The 20688-nt window shown below is 43.7% G+C and overlaps 1 protein-coding gene across 12 annotated transcripts in view; it reads left to right on the top strand.

Annotated features, from left to right (window-relative positions):
• The window catches only part of SEMA5A (semaphorin 5A), a 474025-nt gene that overhangs the window by 2362 nt on the left and 450975 nt on the right, over window positions 1-20688 (top strand). The gene's annotated exons all lie outside the window — the stretch shown is intronic.

Below are 20688 nucleotides of genomic sequence, written 5' to 3' on the forward strand. Positions count from 1 at the left end.
AATAAATATACGCACATTAGCATAAGCTTTTGCTTAAGCTGTAGAGGGTTCACAAACCTTCTGAAGCCCAATCCATGGCTTTGCAGTAAGAAATTTTGCTTGAGAGGCCCTTTGGACTCTTAATTCAGGGACAAATGTTAAAACCGCAAAAACTTTGCTTTGTGTTCTATGCCAGCTCCTTGGGACTATGTTGAATGCTCCTGGTGTTAGAGCCGCTTAACTGAACCTTCACTGCGTAGCCTTTACTAATTTGATGATTATTTTGAATGATTCCAAATGTCTTTCTTTTTGGTTACAGAATCATTGAAATGGAGGCTTTGTTTCTGATAAAAATAAAGGAAAGTCAGGGAGGGAGAAACAGAACTTTGGTAAATGTCCAGCCAAAGTTATAAAGGCATTCCACTGTATAAACAAGTAATTATGAACTCTAGAAATCACTAAGATAAGAAAAGAATCCCTACAAGAAGGTTTGCCTTGCAAATCATATAGTTTGCAAGATAGAACAAACTAATTAGGTAATTCCTGAGTCAAGGAATCCAGTTCTGTAGCAGTATATGGACAAGTGTTTGAGAAAAGTAGCCCTACATCCTGCAGTAAATCCTCCATAATTCTTGATTCTAAAATTATACCAAAGTTGTATTTGCAAATGCTTCTGAAATTGTTGCTATAGTTACTCAGACAAATTGCTTAGGGTATAATTATAACACCAAGGTGACAGATTTTTATGTTTAATGTTAAATAATTTTTAAAATGTAAATTACAGTGTCTAACAAATTGAGTTACACCCAAGTGCAAAGTGTGTGGTGTGGAACCTTGTACATTTCTGTCCGCCTGCATCCGTTTGCAAATTTATACAGTGAAAGTGAACTATTTTCTTGAGTACTAAGATATATATAAGTGCTTGTAGTTGTTTGTATTATCTTTTTGTACTGTTGTTGACAACACAGACATTTTCACATATGTTTCCAGCAACCCTTTAAAACTGAGATGCAGAAGTTTTGTTGAGAATTACTGGTGTTTGTCACTTTGCCTTGCTGCCTTGTAGAAATGATCTGCTGTAGATAGGGGGCAATCTGCTGTCTCTAATCCCTGCCCAAATTGGTAACATCGTAATGATAAATTCAACAGGTGAGGAGTAGCTTATTGGGAAGCACTTTGAAGAAGCAGCTTTTTGTATGCTTGATAAATAGATCATTTATTTCTTTGATGAATTTGTTAGCTGGATATATAAAATCTATTTCTAATAGCAAGACAAGAAGAAAAAAACTAAAGTGGACTGGAATGTACATGGATAAACTTTTCACTTTCAGTGAGCTTACCCAAAACTTGTTTTGATTCAGAATTTAAGTCAAACAGAGTAAAGCAGATGAAAATTTGATCCAAGAGAATATAGTGTATAAGTAATTTATTATAATGTACTGATAATAGCACAATTAATCTATGCTGTCTAAAGCTTGTAGAGCTAATGAAACCTCCCTCTGAATTTCAGAGTGTTTTGAAGCCAGGCAACTTCAAAGACAAGTTGCATTTCACCTGGGGCATGGCATTTACAGTAGGGTCAACCCAACAGTGCACTCAAGAAAACAGAATTTTTTTCAAAAGAATTGCTGTTTTCTTTTTCTTTTCCTTCTTTTTTTCTGTCCAAGATTAATGGTTGTCTGACAAGAGCAAAGATGGACATACTTTATTTCTCTTTTTCTGAGTTTTAAAATTTATTGGCATAGTACTGTTGCATTTGGGAAAAATAAAATCATTCCATTCTTGGCTCTTTTTTTTCCCCCAATGTGCTAGAACTGGTTTCCTGATTAATATTGAAAAACATTGTATTCTGAAAGAGAATACATTTTTCTAGGGCTGAATATCTTTTATTTCTGGAAGGCCATGAACCCACTAATCCCTTATCTTCCCATCTTTCATTCCTTATTTGTCACTGTGTCTCTGGAATTGGCCATCCTGTGGTTCATGTAAGATGATGAGGAGGTATATGTTGGAACAATTTTATTTTATGTTGCATTTTTATGTACATTTGTGAGTAGATCACATTACTGCAATAGGTAATTCAATTACAGATATGTATGATAAATAACCAGGAGAGTGATGGTTTGAGAAGCCAGCTCTACTGGAGAATAATGCTGTATTTGCTGAGATGTGAAATTAAATAAGTTCAAGGCAAGTGACAATCAGGACTGAGCAAGGACAGATTGTTCACAGGAAATAGAGCCTCTTTCAATCAGTTCAGATTCACCCAACATTTGACAACGATTTATGATGTGCCTATGCAAAGAAAAGCAGAGTCAAAAAAAAGTAATAAGAATTCTGCTAAGCGGTTTCTGTTGAGTTGTCTGCAAAATCATAAAACGGCTAGCGCTTGGCTTCAACTTCCTGGAAGAAATGTGTTCCTCACAGACTGACTCCAGATAAAATTCCACACAAAGAGCTTCCCTTTCTGTAACAAAGCTGGAGATGTGGCGCATCTGGGAGAGGGCATCCGAAGCTGTTCGCAGCCAGCCTCCAGGGATGCAGCTGCCGGCTGCCTGCACCGCTCTCGCCTTCCGCCAAAGGAAGGCATCGGATGCCAGGAACGTCGGCAGTTGGACATCCTGCGACCGAATGGATTCTAGAATCACGACTGGGGTCTGGGATTGCCGTCGTGGGACCAAGATTCCGATCTGCCATGAAACTTTACAGAGTTTAGAGGCGACCACGTTGTAACTGGTGGCGTAAAGCAAAGACGATCACTGCACGTTACGCCTCCTCTGTCCAGCAGATCTCGTGGCTGAGCCATCGGTAATGTCCGCTGCTGTGCAGCAGGAACTAACTAAGGACTTGCTTCTGAGATGTCTGTCGTGTAAATTCCCGGGTGCCGTCGCTGTGGGTGGACTTGGCTTTAAGAAAGTTCGAGGGAAGCTGGGTAGAATAATCACCAGTGGGTTCATGGAGCTGCTGGCCTCACTGGGCAGGGCAGTTGGGGGGGGGCATCCACATCCGAGGGGGCACTCGCTGGCACTGGGGGGTCCCACGGGGACAGGCCTGCATGCTGGAGACGGCTCTGCCGTGGGATCCGGGCCCGAGTGGCAGCTGGAGAGGGGGTGGCGTGGGCAGCAGCAGTTGACAGCGGTAAAACTGTCCCCGTCTGACTTGGCTGTTGATAGAGGTTGTGTTGAGGCCCCCACACGGAGTCTGCAGGTAGACTGTGTGGACGGACTTGGAGGTGGCCAAGCCTCGGTGCTGGGTCTGGGTCAGAATCCGACGTCTGCAGCAGGTCTTTGGGTCCTTATAGACACGGCTCTTCCAGAAGATAAAGGGGAGGTGGAGGGAGTAAGTGTGGTAGGAGTGCCCTGCAGGAGTGGTTAGGGTGTTTGGTTACGAAGCTAGAACCTCAGGAATGATAATATGAAACACTGCTAGAACTAAGTCATGGCTGGGAGGACAGCTCAAGGGACAAGTCCACCAATTTGCACCCATTGACAGAACCAAGCGAGCAGGGCTAGCTGCTGCTGAGTGTGGGGCCAGGGCTTCTCAGATTGTGGCTGCCTAAGTGCAGGATGGGGTCCCTGGGCCTGGGACCTGCAGTGGGCACCGAATGATCCCAGCTGGGGGGAGATGTGTACCCTGGGCGGGGAAGCTTGACTTGCAAATTATCATAAAAACACTTTGTGTGTGTGTGTTTAAGATTTATTTATTTATTTGAGAGAGCACGTGCATGAGCACAAGCAGGGGCAGAGGCAGAGGGAGAGGCGGACTCCCAGCTGAGCTCAGAGCCCCACGTGGGGGGCAGTCTCACGACCCTGAGATCATGACCTGGGCTGAAATCAAGAGTCAGATTCTTAATGGACCGAGCCATCCAGGCGCCCCAAACACTTTATGTGTTTTAGAATTTTTTTAAAAAAAATTTTAATTTATTTGAGAGAGAGAGAGCGCGCGCAAGCATGCAGAAGGAGTGGGAGAAGCAGACTCCCCGATGAGCAGGGAGCCTGACATGGGGATGGGGCTCTATCCCAGGACCCTGAGATCATGACCTGAACTGAAGGCAGTTGCTGAGCCAGCTGAGCCACCCACACACCTCACTTTATGTGTTTAAGACATATATTAAAACATAAAAAATGGAAATTCAAGGACATTGTTTACTTATTTAAAGTAGCACCACACACAAAATTTTCAGGAAACGGGTTGTATCCTCATTAGATATCTTCACGCAATTACAGAGATTTTAGAAATTCTAGAATATTTTAGAAATATGGCAGACTTTCTGATTTTATTTCTGAGATTAGGCCAATAAGCCTGGTCACTTAGTTGGATTTATAGATTTAATAAGCTGAAACAGATGAGTGGATAAACAAAACGTGGTACAGCCAGACAGTGGACTAGTATTCAGCAATAAAATTGATGAATTCTTGATATATGCTGCAGTATGTGAACTTGAAAATATTATGCTTAGTGAAAGAAGCCAGTCACAGAAGACCACATATCCTGTGATTCCATTTGTATGAAATGCCTAGAAAATGCAAGCCTATAAAGACAATGCAGGTTAGTGGTTGCCTGGGGCCAGAGATGGGGATTTGGGAGGCACTGACAGCGGATAGGCGGGTCTTTTTGGGATGATGGAAATGTTCTAAAACTGGATTGTGGAGAGACTCCTGCAACTCTGTACATTAACTAAAAATTATTGAATTGTGTACTTACAAGGAGTAAATTTTATGGTATGTAACTTATGCAGCAATGAAGTTTTTTTTTTATTTTAAAGAAAAGGAATCTGGGACATAATCTCTATAGCGAGAGTGCCTTAAACTGCCAGTGGCCTAAACAAATCCTGCTGTTTAGTGGGAATTGTATTCTGTGTTTCCATGAGTTTCACAGAGACAGGTACTGGGGCCGTAGAATGTTGAGGCTCTCTTTCTGGGAAGTATGTCTGAACGGTGATCTCTTTTATGAAAATGAGCAAACCTGGTTGCTTTCAGATGAGACCGTAGAACTGAATTAAATCCCTCCATGAAACTAACCGGCAAACCTGGTTTGGTACAGCTCTGTTCCCAGTCATTTGTTGTGTAGACTTCTCTTCTGCTGGTTTTCTAGTGTTGTGTAGCTCAGGGGGAAATCTTTCGAAACAGAGTCTCCTGGTATTGTCAGGGCTGCAGGGGTCTGAATTCCCAGAGTATTGCTCTACTTGACAAACTGTGCTGCTTTCCTGTGGCTGGGGAAAGCCTCATGATGCCTGCTGCTGCTGCTGCTGCTTTTTTTTTTTTTTAAGATTTTACTTATTTGAGAGAGAGCACAAGAGAGCATGAGTGGGAAGAGGGGAGGTACAGAGGGAGAAACAGAAGCAGACTCTCTGCTGAGTAGGAAGTCCATGGGGACTGCATCCCAGGACCCTGGGATCATGACCTGAGCTGGAGGCAGACGCTTAACCACTGAGCCACCAGGGGCCAGGAGCCCCATGATCCCTGCTTCAGTGTCCTCGTAAATTTCTGTAGCAGGGTACTTATTTTAGCTGCTGAGGCAGGCAGCTTCCAACAGCCCGGTCGAGGGGCAGAATGCAGATTTTTATTATTATTATTTTTAAAGATTTTATTTATATATTCATGAGAGAGAGAGAGAGAGAGAAAGAAAGAGACACAGGCAGAGGGAGAAACAGGCTCCATGCAGGGAGCCCGATGTGGGACTCGATCCCAGGACCCTGGGATCATACCCTGGGCCAAAGGCGGGTGCTTAACCACTGAGCCACCCAAGGCGTCCCAAGAATGCAGATTTTTAAATGCCCACGGCCTGAGCACTCAAATGAGAGTGTGCTGGTTTTTCACCCCCCCACCCCCCCCCCCCCCCCCCCCGCCTTTAGTAGGAGAAGAGTCCTAGAATTGCTTCTAGCTCTTTCTATCCTCCTTTGACAAGTTTTGCAGTTAAAGCACAAGCTGAAATTAGGTTATGCATAGAGATACATATGAATTGCCTGTAATTTCCTTGCTCTTTGACTGTGTCTCTGGGTGAAAGTGTGTCTTTAGCTCTTCCCTCTTGTTTATTGCGACTTCCATCTGTTGAGTGCATGAAAATCCTCTCTGCCTCCTGCCATGGGGCTTCCTTGGCTGTCTCGTGGGCACCTTGCTCTCCCCCCACCAGTTGGTTTCCACGTGGTGACTTGCCGTGGGAGTGTTTACTTTGGCGCAGGCTGTCTGAGGCGGTCCAGAGTCCCCCAGCATGGCTTTCTGGAGCTGCTGTGACTCGCCAGCCTTCAGAGCTCAGAAGCCTCTCTCCGTTTGGTAACGAAGGATTTGTATCCAGCCCTGTGATGTTTCGGGCAAGCATTTTACAACGTCTAATTTCTTCGGTTCCAGTAGTTGTATGCAGAAACCGCGATTGACAAAAGTTTCAAATCCTAGTGCAATCGCTTTATTGACCTCATACCAATGTAATTTCTAACTGGCTCATTCTGAATTTGCCTCCTTGAGAACTTGCAGCCTGACCTAGACACAAATTACGAGTAATATTTATAAAATGACCATGTTTTTCTATTACCAATCCTAATTTATTATTACTCACCCTTGGTGAGTGGCAAGGAATTATTTTTGAGATTGCTTTAGTATTTCCTGCTGCTTATTAGAGGGCAAAAGGGTGGGTGAACTTTTTATTTTTGTTTTCTGATATTTTTATTTTTGATGTCACTTTTGATGGTTTTAATTGGTCGGTAATGTATACTGTTTAGGTGGGTATTTTTTAGTGGTTATTTTCTTTCATTTTCAATGAGCTAATGTTCTCTGGATTTCAAGAATAACTGGTTAGGCATTCTGTTAAACAGACTGACTGGTTACATGATTAGAGCAATTTCCATGTTGCTAGGACCGATATTTCATTTTGAAACATGAGGAATAAGAAATGATGTGATGTTCTCTTTGTTTTAAGGCCTCCTTTGGGGTTACCGTTGATTTGTATTGGATCTGATAGTTGGAGGTGATCATAATGAAAGTAACACAGAGTGTGACATAGAGAATGACGCGAAGACAATGTCCTCAGCCGGGGAAAATATATTAGACCTTTATTTTGGAAGAATTTTTTACTTTTTTCTAAACCATTTCCTCTTCTGGAAAGCATCCAAATGTTAACATCAAATATTGATTTTGGACACTAAAATGTATAGGTTCTTAACTTTATTCGGACAGTTGGGAACACAGGGAAGAGCCTGGAATGTTCACTTTATAGCCTGGGGCTGTGCTGTCCCTCCTCCCTGCTGGCTCCTCGGTACCTTCCATCCTGTCATTGCTCTGAAGTTTCAGATTGGGGGATCTTCACCAAACCTGTCAGTGAAGGAAAATGCCTTTAAAGTCTGAGCTAGGAGGTAAAGATAGGTACATTCATTACTTACGTTCGAGATTTCTGGGCTGTACATATAAAAGAAAGACCACATTTTCAGAGCAGGGGTCCAGTGCTCAGATGCCCAGTGTGGGAAGGGGAATACTGGACTCTGGTTTCCCTCTGTTCTGACAGGACTGCTCCTCACTTGTCCTATGGCTTTTTCAATTTCTCTGCTAACCCAGCAGCCTTTTAATTATTATGTTTCTCCCTCACCAGAAAGTTTTGAGCCTAGCTGTCTCATTTCTAATAGGACCCATCTCACTCTCTTTCCTTTCCCTTCTGTTTCAGTGCCCCCCTCCCCTGCCACGTGGGAGGGATTTGCCAGGTTTTGTCCCGGCTCTGATACTGTGTGGCGTCTCCACTATCTGACCCTTTGCTGAGGGGTTTCAGGGCTACTGCTGATGTGACCTGACGATGATAGACAGGTTCTCTCATGTTGTTCCCGTCATGTTCCACATTGGCTTGTGTAACCTAGACCTCATCTAGGTCAGTATGAGAGTCACAGGAATGTGATGGCTGTTAAGCCACATCCCAACATTTGTTTCACATGATGGTCTCTCAAGTTGGGAAAAGCATGCTTTTCTGCTTATCAGGTTTAAGGGGGAGAAGCATTTGCTCCAAGGCAGTGGGAAGCCCTCCCTCCCTGGGTCACTGTCCAGATAGAAGTGATCTGAAGCCTTGGAGCTATGCTCTCAGCCCCTCCCATTCTCCACCTTTGAATCTCTCCCATTTCCTTGGCCACTGGTCATATAGGTGATGCTCAGCAGGTGGGGATGCCTAAACCCAGGTACTGGAGTTGAAAGTATTTCCCCCTCTACTTAAGTTTATTTTATTTTATTTTATTTCATTTTTTTAATAATGTGTATCTTAAACAAGTGTTTTCCTTCAATTTTGTATATCTAAAAATGCCACCCTTGGATGTAAACTGTGTGGTGGTCGGAGGATGGGGCTGGGCGGTGAAGATGGGGAGGTGTGGGAAGGGGGGAGCCCTTTACAGAGCTACAAGCCCAGGCAGTGCCTCTTGGCTGTCTTCGCTTTCCAAGCAGACTCCAAAGTCAGGCCTGAAGCCAAATTTACTCTCCGTCTGCCAGCAGTGATGGAATTCCTAGGTCCTATCACCAGCTTGTGAAAAGAAATCATTCAGAAAACTGCAAGCTGGCAAGTAAGAACTGCAAAGATTCATTCACTCGAAAGCTTACACCCGCAAATGTTATTTAACTTTGAACAATTTCTCCAGGCCCACCTGCTGGGTTTCCATCTCATTGAGGTTTATCTTGGTACAGGGAAAGCCTGCGAAGGATTCACAGTGTGGCTCTGATGGAACATGCCCCAGGGGTGATCAGCAGAAGGGCCTTCCCCTGGTCCTAGACCTCACTCATCCCTGACCCGAGTCTGTGCACTTCTTCTAGAGAAGAATTTCATGGAGTGAATATAAATGCATGGACTTCAGTGGCTAAAGCTACAAACCGTGGGACAGTAGAGGGGAGCCTTAGTCTTCATAGTGGTCAGATACCCTGCCAATTAAAATACCTTGAAGACATTTTTTAAAATGAGGATCCATTGATGAATTAGTTGTTTATTGAGGTAGGCCCAAGGAAATCAATGCTTTCCACTTAGACCATGGTTAGGGAGAGGATGGACTTGACAAGCATGGGGAAGGGACTACAGGGAGTCATGAACCATAAATTTTTGGGAAGAAATGCATTTCCCAATGTCTACATAGTATTTACAGGGACTTTTTTTTTCTTATATAGTGGAAATTATAACCCAAAACCACACCCTACAGATTCGAACATAGTTTAGAAATGTATTTTATTTATTTCTTTTGGTTGCTAGAGGGGAGGAGTGCAGGCTTTGATGTGAGTTTAGGGAAAAGAAGGCCAGATAAGCATTTTTCATTTGATCTCTGTGACCTTGAGTTTCATGATAATTTTTCAGAAAACCCCAGGTGTTTTGTTTTGTTTTGTTTTTGGTGACCAATTACTATTCTTTTCTCTTAAGAGAGAAAAGAGTCATCATCACTTCTCAGCCAAGGCTTGTAGGTTAGAGAAGCTCAGTATGGTGCCGACCGGGTTTCATAAGGCTCCACGGTGTCTCTTCTCATGCTTTTCCTGCTTTAGGACATCCAACTCCATTGGTGGTTGGTTTGGGGTCAACATGCAGGAGGGACACAGAAAGGAAAGGATCACCGTGAGTAATGGAAACCCCACTGAGCTCTAGGGGATATTGGTTCCATTTCGTCTTTTTTTCTCATTTATTAAAGTCCACACTGGCCTTTTCTGTCCTCTTCCTGTGTCCAAGGCAGTAATCGTTTGCAAAAGCTGTGAGCCTTTTGGTTGTCGTTGAGCTAGTGATTTGCAGAAGAGCCACGGAGCATTGTGACAGTTTGCATGGGAACATGGCCCCCGTGGATTGAAACACTGGCCAGCCTGCCCCTCCGCCCCCCCGCCCCCGCATGGGCCCCATTGGGCTCCATGGCATGGGGCTATGAGTTCGCCCCCAATGATGTGTAATCAAGAGTCTCTTTAATGAGTGATGGTTGTACATGGACTTGAAGGCAGTTTTGGATTGAAAAGTAAGTGCTTTTCAATGACATTAAGAGGTTTTATTTTTCAATTAAAGTGTGTGTTCCCCAAAGAACTGGCTTTGGGGTCCAGATTTCCTGCCGTGGTCGTTGGAGGGAGTGGTAAGTGGGAAACATAGGACCATGACTAGAGGCTTGGCAAAATCTTTATCAAGAGGCCTGGACAGGGGGCGCCTGGGGGGTCTCAGCTGGTTAAGCTTCCATCAGGATCTCAGGGTTCTGGGATCAAGCCCCACATGGGGCTCCCTGCTCAGCAGGGAATCTACTTCTCCCTCTCCTTCTGCCCCTCCCCCTGCTCACACTCCTGCCCCCCCCAAAGTAAATAAATAAAAGTCTTGAAAAACAAAACAAAACAAAAAAAAGAAGCCTGAACAAAGTGTGCAGATAGTGAATGGCTTACTTTGGGGACTGATATGGGGGCCCTCAGGGGATCTTCTTTAATTGTACTTTTGAATGAACAGCTGGTTTAGTTAAGCCTGCAGGGGTAAATTTAGGAAGACAAATCAAAAGCACCTTTGGGAAGGCTGCTTGTTTCAAAGTGTGTAGAAATGCTCATGTTTACCTTTGTTCCTCTGCAGGGAAGGGCCAGGGTCTCTTTTTAAAGGTAGCTCTTGGTGTTGACTTTGACTTCTGCCAATTAGCCATTTTGCCTGATAATGTTACAGTGTATGTATATATGTATGTTACAGATGTGTTACAGCTTGTATCAAGTATTCATCAGTGCCAGACAGCTCAGTTCTTGTGTTCTTCCTTGGTGTGGGAAGAAAAGGATTTTGTAGGTATATTTCTATAAAAGAGTTTGGTGTTAGGTTTTAAGAATTGGTAGACAGCTAAAGGAATTCATATTAAGACATAATTAGAGTATGCAGGGAACATATAAAATATACATGTTTGAAATGCTTTGCTTTCTGAGCAATTGGGAGGTTGTTGGCTGTTTCTTTTTCTCACATTGGCTTCCAGATGATTAATTGGATTTACTTAATTAAACGCTCCACATTTAAGTGGAGTGGAGGCCCAGGCAGGGAGCATTCTGAAAATAGCATCAATTGTTTTCTATTGATCTACAATATATGACATGATTTGCTTATACTTAGAGCAAAGACATTCAGTTCTATATTAATAATCTTTCTTTTTAAATTATTTAACTTTAAGTTCTAAAGTGAATAATCTATTTAAAATATCTTATGGATGATCTCAAAAATCCTGTATCATGAAGTTCTATTCTTTTACTGTATTCCAGGGGAGTAAGCCAGCTTTGAAACTAGAAGCACGTTTCTGTTGGTGCCACAGTAAGTTGAAGTGTTTGGAGAGGGAGCTGGGCTATTTTTAGCAAGTTCAAATGTATCCTGTGGTGGCCAATTTCCAATGATCCAAAATTAGTCATGGGATCTTGGACAGCACAGTGTCAAGGGCTCAGAAAACCAGCCTGCTCAACATCTTTGCATTGTCAACCTAAATCTGACAGTAGGATTGATTGCTTTGGTCAAACAATACATCATTCTTTGGAGAAAACAAAAGGATAACCTCTCACTGTGAACAAAGGGGTCAGGAGCTATGGAATTAGGTGCTAGACAAAGTGGGTGCTGAATAAAAATGGCAGCAGTTCAAGCTACTGGAAGATGACAGGTTTTTGGTGATGAGGGCAGTTAAAAACTTAACAGGGTTTTTTAATTAAGTTAAATTAACTTTTTTATTGGGAGGGGCATAAAGGTGAATAGCTGAGATTTTTTCCTCTCCTTCGGTTTTGTTTACATGAAAAGAAGGTTAAAGTGCAACCCCTAGGGCAGGAAAATCTTGCTTATCACAGTGGCCTTTCATCTGTGGAAAAATGGAGAGAGGATACAGTTACCCGCCTGAAAAGATCTTTTACACAAGTTGCTCCCAATCATCTGAGAGCCAAATGACCTAATTGCTTTGAAAGAATCGTATTTCCATTTCTCCATGTCTAGAGAAACACTTCATTTTTAAATATATATGCAACATACAATTGTTCTTGGCAGTGATGTTGATGACTGTTTTTCCTTAAGGTTTTGTTGTTGTTTGCTTATAAAGTAGTTGGTAGTTTACAAGAAGATGGGCTAAAATTTAATAGAATTATCCTCACAAACTTTTTTTTTTAGAGAGAGAGCGCATATGCATTTTTGAGGGGAGAAGAGATGGAGGAAGACAGAGGGAGAGGTAGAGAGGTAGAGAGAGGCTCTCAAGTAGACTCCAAGCTGAAATCAAGACCTCCCCCTTTCGGTTGTCTTAAATCAAGTTGACATGGCATATGGGAGGTTGGTTTGATTCAAAGGAAGGACAGTGCATTTGGTTGAATCATAACATCCTATTTCTTGAATGTTGAGGCCTCCTAATGGATATAACCATTCCATAGAATTCCAGAATTTGGGAGATACTGAAGCTGTCCGGTATTGGTCTCCAGGCAGAGCCTTTTCTAAACCCCCATAGAAAGATGGTGATCTATTATGTTCTTAGAGAAGAGTTTATGTGGGGGCTCCATTATTGTATGGGCAGTTTATTTTTATTGTAGTCCAGGGGAGCCCAAGGATGAAAGGTAGGTAGGGTAGCATTTGGTCAACTAAAAAGTGTTGACCAGAAACTTCCTTTGGGCTAGAGCCCAGGCCCTGCCCTGTGCATATGGTGTGTTACAGGACAGAGAGAGTTTCTTGGTGCATGCTCTCTTGGTGCATGTTTTCAAGAACCTGGATGATGCTTCAGGTTCATTCAGACATTGAGGAATGTCTAGAACGCCAAAGCAGGAGGGCTGTAATAGCAGGTGGAAGAGCCAGGCGTGGGTGCAGTTGAAGTTGGAACAGTCTCTTGTCTCCGTGCCCTGGCTGAGCTTCCTCACTTACTGGGACTCAGGGAGCATGGAGGTTTGGAAGGTGTATGCCCAGGTGGCCTGGACCGCCGATGGGTACCCTCTGCCCAGGATGCTAGCAGCACTGTCAGAGCACCAGAGCACTGTCAGAGGGGTGTGGGGTCTTCAGACATCCTTCTCTAACAGCAGAGAGGGCCTGAAAATCAGGAGCGTCACAATAAGTAAGGATCTAAGTGTTCCCGCACTTCTTTTAGGATCTTTGAGGAGTTTTTAGTCATCCCTGTGGGATCCTGGATGCGGAGACCCCTGTTTGACCAGCTCACCATCTCACGGAGCTGCAAACTGTGTGGTGTGTTTCCTGATGTTTTCCAGGACAGAGTCACACAATCTACCCCCGATGCAGGACTGCCTTTTCCGGTGTTTAATGCACTTTGCTGTGAGGCAGAGAAAGTAGCCTTTCCTGAAATGGAAGAGCCTCAGGATATGCAGGGGAGAGTTGGTGCTGGAGCAGATTCAGGGAGGAAGGCTGCCAGCAAGCTGCTCACCTGCCATGCAGGTGGACTCCAGGCCCCAGAGCTCCTGAGCACCTCTCTCTACTCCCAGGTGTGTCCCTGACTCCTGAGGAGCTAAAGCTGCTGTCTCTTTAGAGGTTACACAGACCACTGGCTATGTTGGACCTATACTGAGTCCATTTGATCCTGATACTTTGGGTTTCACGGTGCTTGAGAGATAACTCCAGATCACTCTTCTGAAGATCCCAGTTCCAGATGATCCAAGGGGGAGTAAAAGCAGTGAGAATCTGGGTATCAAAGTAGCAGAAAGGGGGCTTAGCAGTATATTCAGTTGCCAAAAAGAACTTTTATTTCTCAATCCCCACTTCCTCTTCTTGCTGAAGAGCTTTAAAAAGAATGAATGATAATTGAAGGCTAACTTCACAGTTTCTTTGAAACATACCCATGGACTTTTATAGGGATTGAAATAGGAGGAGGAGGAAGCCAGTCTTTGAAAGCATGTTACTAGTTTATAATTTGGAAAAAAAAAATTCTGGCACCGGTTCAGTAGATGTTGGCAGAGGCCTAAGGGTCAATGTCTGAAATATTCCTGGCGTAAAGAGCTTCCGTGTTTTATTTTGTTTTAATTGAAGTTTATTAGTGGTAATTTCGGTTTGGTAGCTTAGCATGCAATGAAAGCCATGGTCCTGTATCCTGAAGCTGTTGGGAGGAGTCGCACAGCCAGTGGGGGAGCGGGCAGGGTGAGGGGGGGTGCTCTGCTGCCAGCAAAGGCAGGCTGCCTCGTGGGGCTCACCAAGTGGCATCCTGACCTCTCTGAAAGGTGCTGACAAGCCTGGCTGCCAGAAAGAAGACTGTGGGGACTTTTGTTTCAGTAACGTGGGCTGGAAGCAGTGAGAGCCGAGCTGACATACTGAGGCGGGCAGCTCTTCTCACCCAAGGCCTGGCTGCCAGCCTTAGGTGGTTCCTCAGACTGTGATGTGGATGACAGCTGCTTGTGCTTTCAGAACTGGGGGGGACGATGTGTAGTACCAGAGCCGCCTGGAGACAGTGCTCCCCTAGGCTCAAAGCTCGGAGAAGCTGCCTTTCGGCCTCTCTGAGGATTTCCGGAAATACAAAGACTTGCAGGTATAGTCATCATATCTTGAGAACAACCTAAATCACAAAGGCTTGCCAGAGCCACTAGATTTGGGTCCCCCCAAAATCTACAGATGCCTGGCCTCCAGGTTAAATTGTTTTAATACCTGGGATACAGGTAAATACTGTAGTTGTCTTTTTTCTAGGGCTCGCTTATCCTTGCTCTCTTCTCAAAAGTAGATATAATAAACCTTTGAACAATGTGGGGCCTGGGGACAATGACCCCACCATCAAAAACCTGCATATAACTTTTGACTTTCCCAAACTTGACTGTTAACAGCCTACTGTTGACCTGAAGCCTTACCAATAACATAAACAGTTGATAAACACATTTTGTATCTTTTATGTATTGTATACTGTATTCTTACAATGGAGTAAGCTGGAGAGATGAAAATCATAAGGAAGAGAACATATATTTACAGTTTGTACTTTAGTTACCAAAAAAACAAAAAAACAAAAAAACTGTTCCAACCCATGGTTAAGGGTCACCTGTAGATTACATTTGTACATTTGTGTATTTCCATGCTCTATACTGTGCAGCACATTATCCCCTAACTGAGAAGCCGAGGACATTAATTTGTTATTTTATGACTCAGTCCTCTGGGTGGCTGGGCTCAGCTGGGTGGTTCTCCTTGGGTCTCTCATGCGGTGGCTGTCACATGGCTGGAGCCAGAATCATCAGAGGCTTCCCAGAGCTGGATGTTCACCATGAGTTCACTTGCACATCTGGCACCGAGGGTCCCTCTCTGTGGCCTCACTCCTTGTACCTGGCCTTCAAGAGGCAGGACACACAAGTTTCCAGGCCATGTAAGGCTGTGCCCAGCACTAGCTCAGACCACTTCCGCTCTGGAACATTGGTCTTGGGAGTCCTCGGGCTTGCCCACATTCCAGGGTAGGAGAAATCGAGTGCGTAGTGATGGGCAAGTGCCAAGGCATGCTTCAGAAGAACACGTGGGAGGGGATGTTGTGTGGAGGCCATCTGTGGAAAATACCATCTGCCACATCATGCCTCCTGTTCAGTGTATGGGAACCGACAAAATAAATGTGTAATCACTTGCTAAGGTCAATCATACTTGACGTCATCTCTATAAAGACAGGATTTGGAAGCTAACACGTGGGGTACTTCAGCAAATGCAACATGCAGAAGTCAAACAGAGATTACTAAATGAGTAGTCTTTTTTTTTTTTTTCATTAAAATGGATTTTTTTTAACTCCACAGTGAAGATTATTTGCAGGATATCCTTAAATATCAGAGTCTTGTAGATCTTTTCAATATGATCATGAGGAGTGTAAATGTAGCCGTTACCAGAGTAGATTTTGGATCGGAGTGGCTGGATTTGTAGCTCAGTTCTATGGGAATTTGAGGAATGTCTCCATCTCTCTGGGCTACACTCTCAATTTTAAAAGAGCAGTTCCTGCCTGGTAGGCGGTCTGTGAAGATTCGAGACTGCATGTATGTGAATTGCCTGCTCCATAGCAAGTGAGCACCCTGTAGTGTTTGCAAGTGTTTGTGTCCTGAATAGAAATTCCCTTGACAAGCCCAGGTGTGGGTTAGCATCTTCCTCTACCTAAATGCACATTGCATGGTGCACTTGGATCGGCTTCTGTTACATCACCTGCCCAGGAATGCCCACATAGGAGTGGGGTGGGCAGAAAAAGGCATTTGCCAAAAATAGAAACAGGGCTGGGCATTGTTACTTGACTTTGCAAAAGAGCAAATATCTCTTGGTGTTGGGACAAAATTAAAAAAAAAAAAAAAGATTGGTGATTTCAAACCTGTTTGTGGCGCGTATCTTCTGTTTCCCTTGTAGATCCTCCCTGGAATGTTCTCCAAGCTCAGGAGGTTGAGCTGCATGAAAGGCATCATGGGCTTGCTAGCCTTCTGCTTCTGGCTGGCTTCCTCCCATGGGAGCCCTGGAGGGGACAAAGGAGGGCTTGTGCCCTGAGGAGTGTGCCTGAATGGCCCCATCCTTCCACTGAGGCCTCTGTGCCCACCCGGGGGATCCTCTACACAGCCCCTTTGGGTTTGGCTCTCAGAACTGGAAAACGCTCCCTCCTTCCAGCCCAGGAGGCTTAGAGGTTACCACCTGAGCTGGCTCAGGCCTCAGAACTGTGCCTTCTGTTTCCTGCCCCTTTATCAATCCTCTCATTGGTTAGATACCCAAGTAGAGTGTGGCCTGAGTCCCTCAAAGCCCTGGCTACTCCACTTGCAGAATGATAACATTGACATCCTTTTTCAGTTGGTTTTGTGGTAGCTGCTCCTGCGAGCAAGGGGAAGAATGTGAGAAGTTAAGAACTCCATTATCTTTCCTAATGCCTGTAAAGAGCTGTTGAGATGTCCCGTTGAAGTCACAGACAACCCTCTATGATAGGTTGTTGTACATTATTTGAGAGTCCTGTAAGTCACACAAAGCTCAGCAGGGGTGAAGCAGATCGTGTGCCTGGAAATAGGATCATGCGCTGAAATGGGGCCAGAATCCTGGCCATCTGATTGCCATACCTCGCCAACCACCAGCGAGGAGGCACCAGGGATGAGAACTTTCTGTTTGAAGTCAAGCTGCCCCAAGACTTCCTGATCTTCTATCACTGATGAGTCTCTGGGAAGAAATTGCCTCTGGAGCTTGACTAGAGGCTGACGGTATTTCCATTAGAAAATTGAGAGTTTCTAAGCTAGACAATTCTTGGTGTGCAAGCTGATGTCTTCTCTGGGTAGTGGACAGCTGGTTTACATGATTAAAGACACCTGTATATGCTATGAATTAGTTTTGATAAAATCAGTAAACTGTATTATGCTGGGACAGACTTCCTAAATGGGGTCAAAGATATACTTAATCTCGGATATATAAACACATAAATATCTGTTTACCTATTGGTTTATACACACACATCCCACTTGGCTTTCTAGCTTAATCCTTAACTTTAAATGTTTGTTATTCCCGTTTTAGTTAATTGATGTGCGTGGAGAAGAAGAGGACTCTCCCGAGTTAGGCACATTCCCCCTTCCTTTCAGTATTTATATGACCGTGGGAAGCATTTGGTACCAAGAACTTTGCAACTCAACGTACAATGCAAGTTTTATTGCAGGTCACATTTTGGATGAAATGTGTGGCTTCTAATGAGAAAGAAATGCTCCTTTTGATTACTTTTCTAGTTATTAATAACCACAAAGGGATTCCCAATTCTCTGGAACTCCCCATAATTTTTAAAATTATAATTACTGCAATCATTGGAGTAATTATTTTTCCATAATGTGGCCCTATAAAGGACCATAAGGACAGATATTCCAGACAGTACAATTTTTGTTCAAGATTCAATTATTTCCCATCTCTAGAATTTAATCTTCTAATACAACACTTTTGTCATGCTGTGTCCTGCCCCTCTACTGATTCATGCTTAAAGGAAATAGATGCCATTTCTCAGTCTGCTTTGCGAGGAATTTCAGCCTCTCTGAAAACCTTCCCAAAATTTTCTCATTCTTGTTCCACTTTCCTGAGGAGTCTCAGCAGAGACAGTGCTTAGAAGTAAGTGGGGACATTTTTTTTTTTAAGATTTTATTTATTTATTCATGAGAGACACACGTTGGGGGGGGGGGCAGGCAGAGACACAGGCAGAGGGAGAAGCAGGCTCCACGCAGAGAGCCCGATGTGGGACTCGATCCTGGGTCTCCAGGATCATGCCCTGGGCTGAAGGCAGGCGCTAAACTGCTGAGCCACCTGGGCTGCTCAAGTGGGGACATTTTGGATTGTCTCAGTGACCAGGAGTGCTCCTGGCATCTGGGGCCCTAGGGCCAGCAGAATCATTATCCGTTGCCCTCGCTTGAAGAATCCTGGTACCTTTGGCTCAGAATCCATCTCCTTTTCAAGTCCTTGCTCAAGCCTGGGCTCTCAGGGAATGCACTGCAGTTACCTTGCCTGCTCCTGAAATTCTGTTGTCTTTGCCAGTCATTTGATGTAAACACTAGATTAGCCAAGGGTTGAAAGAATTTTTTTGAAAAGGGTCAAAAGCACATATTTTAGGTTTTGAGAACTACATGGTCTGTGTCATGACCATGTAGTTGTGCTGTTTTCTGAAAGCAGCCATTGGAGCATGCAAAGGAATGGGTGGGCATGGTTGTGTTTCAATAAAAATTTATTTACACAAATAGGCAGGTTTGGCTCACATGCTAGTTTTTGAATCTTGGCTTTGAGCTTATATGAAATAGCTATTTTTGTAGTTCAAAAATGGTCAGCTATTGGAAGTTTCATATGATTCAGTATAATATATAGCATATCGTGTTGCGAATCTCATTATCGTCTGAATGTGTGTCTCATTTCTACTCCAAATACATCTGTGTCTCTCTTCCTCTTCCTCTTTGTATGTTTGGTATCAGCCTGTTTTTATCCTTCTATGGTGTCTAAGTCAAACCCTGAAATATTTCGGTCATGCAATAGTTACACGTTTAGTAAGTATTTGAAATGCAGAGCCCTAAACTCAAAATCCCATCACTGAAAGAAAACTCATAGTTGATTAAATATTCTCTCGGTTACTCTACAAAGTATGTATGTATGTATTTGTACTTACATTAATAGCAGTTGAGATTTGCTGAGTCCTTATACTGTGACCAAGGGGATGTTCATTATTATTGTGGTGGTGGCTGTTGCCATCTGTACCTGTTTTCCTAGAGCTATCCCAGCACACACCTGGGGGCTTAAAGCGCGGGAGCTTTGTCCTCTTACTGTCTTGAAGGCCAGGAGTCTGAAATCGAGGTGTGGGCAGGGTTGCTTCCTTCCAGAGGCTCTGAGGCAGAATCTGGTGTGTGCCTCTTCCCAGTTTCTAATGGTTGCCCATGGCCCTTGGTGTTCCTGGTTTGCAGATGTATCCCTCTGGATTCCACCTCAATCGCCATGTGGCTTTATCTCTGTGTCCCTTCTTAGAAGGACACAGTCGCTGGGTCAGGGCCCACTTTCTTCTGGAATGGCCTCATCTTCATTTAGCTAATTACATCTGCAGAAACCTTGTTCCCAAGTAATGTAATGTTCTGAGGTTCCAGGTAGACACAGATTTCCAGGGACACCGTTCTGTCTGCAGCCCAGTGCAGCATCTGTTAGGGAGTGATGCAGAGTGCCGGGCGCCAGAGTCGGCACCTGCTGGCATCTTGACAGAGGCTGGCGGTTGATAGTGACCTTTCTGCCCCAAGGGGTGGTCCCGAGTTACTTGCTTGGGACCTAGAATGGAAGGTTGAATTTTTGAGTGCTTAATCAACATCTGCTGATTTCAGTTTGCCTGCAAGCTACTTCTTCCAGACCCACAGTCCACCAGGAGGTGGTTTGCTGTGGCGTTGGTGACTGATCAGTGACAGCTCCCTGCCCTGAGACAGAGTCAGGTCCCCTTGTCTTTGGGCCCTCCTTTTATCTTATTATATATTTAATAGTAATAATTTAGATGCTTAACGTAGATTGTATTTAATGGTTTTGATTTATGAGATTTTGTAAATAGTCTTACATAATACAGGATACTTGCAATTACAGCTAAGATTTGAAAAATATGCTATGAAGGTTTCTCACTTTCTAAACGCTTACAATTCCTGCATTTTTATGGGATTCATGAGCATGATTAAGTTTGTCGTTTTAGAAAATGAAGCCACCTTCTTTTAAGAGAGATAATGGTACAGGAGCTTGCATCTCCCACGGGACTGTGATAAGATAAGGCTCTGCCAAAAGAGGCGACATTTAGACATTGAAAATAGTGAGCCACAGCCAGTGTGCTTCATTTACTTCTACTCAAATCATAATTGTCCTTTGTGGGGACTCAGTGTGGCGATTACACAACTCCCTTATGTATGTTTCATTTATCAATTTCATTTTCCTCTTGAGTGGGAGAGTTAATTCCCATTTTATCTAAATAAAGAATAGATTTCTTCAGCTTATAATAGATTATAAACATTCTTGTATTAGCTATATAAATCAAATCACCTTTATTGCTTCCTAATTGCTTTCTTTTATAAAATTGTTTATATCTTTATCTTACTTAAGCTCAAAATATGCGTGTGCACAATAGTTTGGAAAAGAAAATTGGCCTCTGAGAAACCGCTTCAGTAGTGTTAGGAGCTGCGCCCGTCCAAACTATGCAGAAGGCTGTGTGAATTCAGTTTCAGTTGAAGATCAATCCCATCAAGAGCCATGTAGAAACTCTACAACTAAAACAAAGAAGGAGGAAATGAAATTGTATTAAGACTAGTTGTTGGAGACACTTTTGCTGAGTAGTGTTAATTTCCTAGTTATGATGAACGTCACAGGCACAGTTTAACTTTCCAGGTT

This window comes from Canis aureus, chromosome 31 (genome assembly GCF_053574225.1).
Source record: "Canis aureus isolate CA01 chromosome 31, VMU_Caureus_v.1.0, whole genome shotgun sequence".
In the NCBI taxonomy this organism is placed as follows: domain Eukaryota; kingdom Metazoa; phylum Chordata; class Mammalia; order Carnivora; family Canidae; genus Canis; species Canis aureus.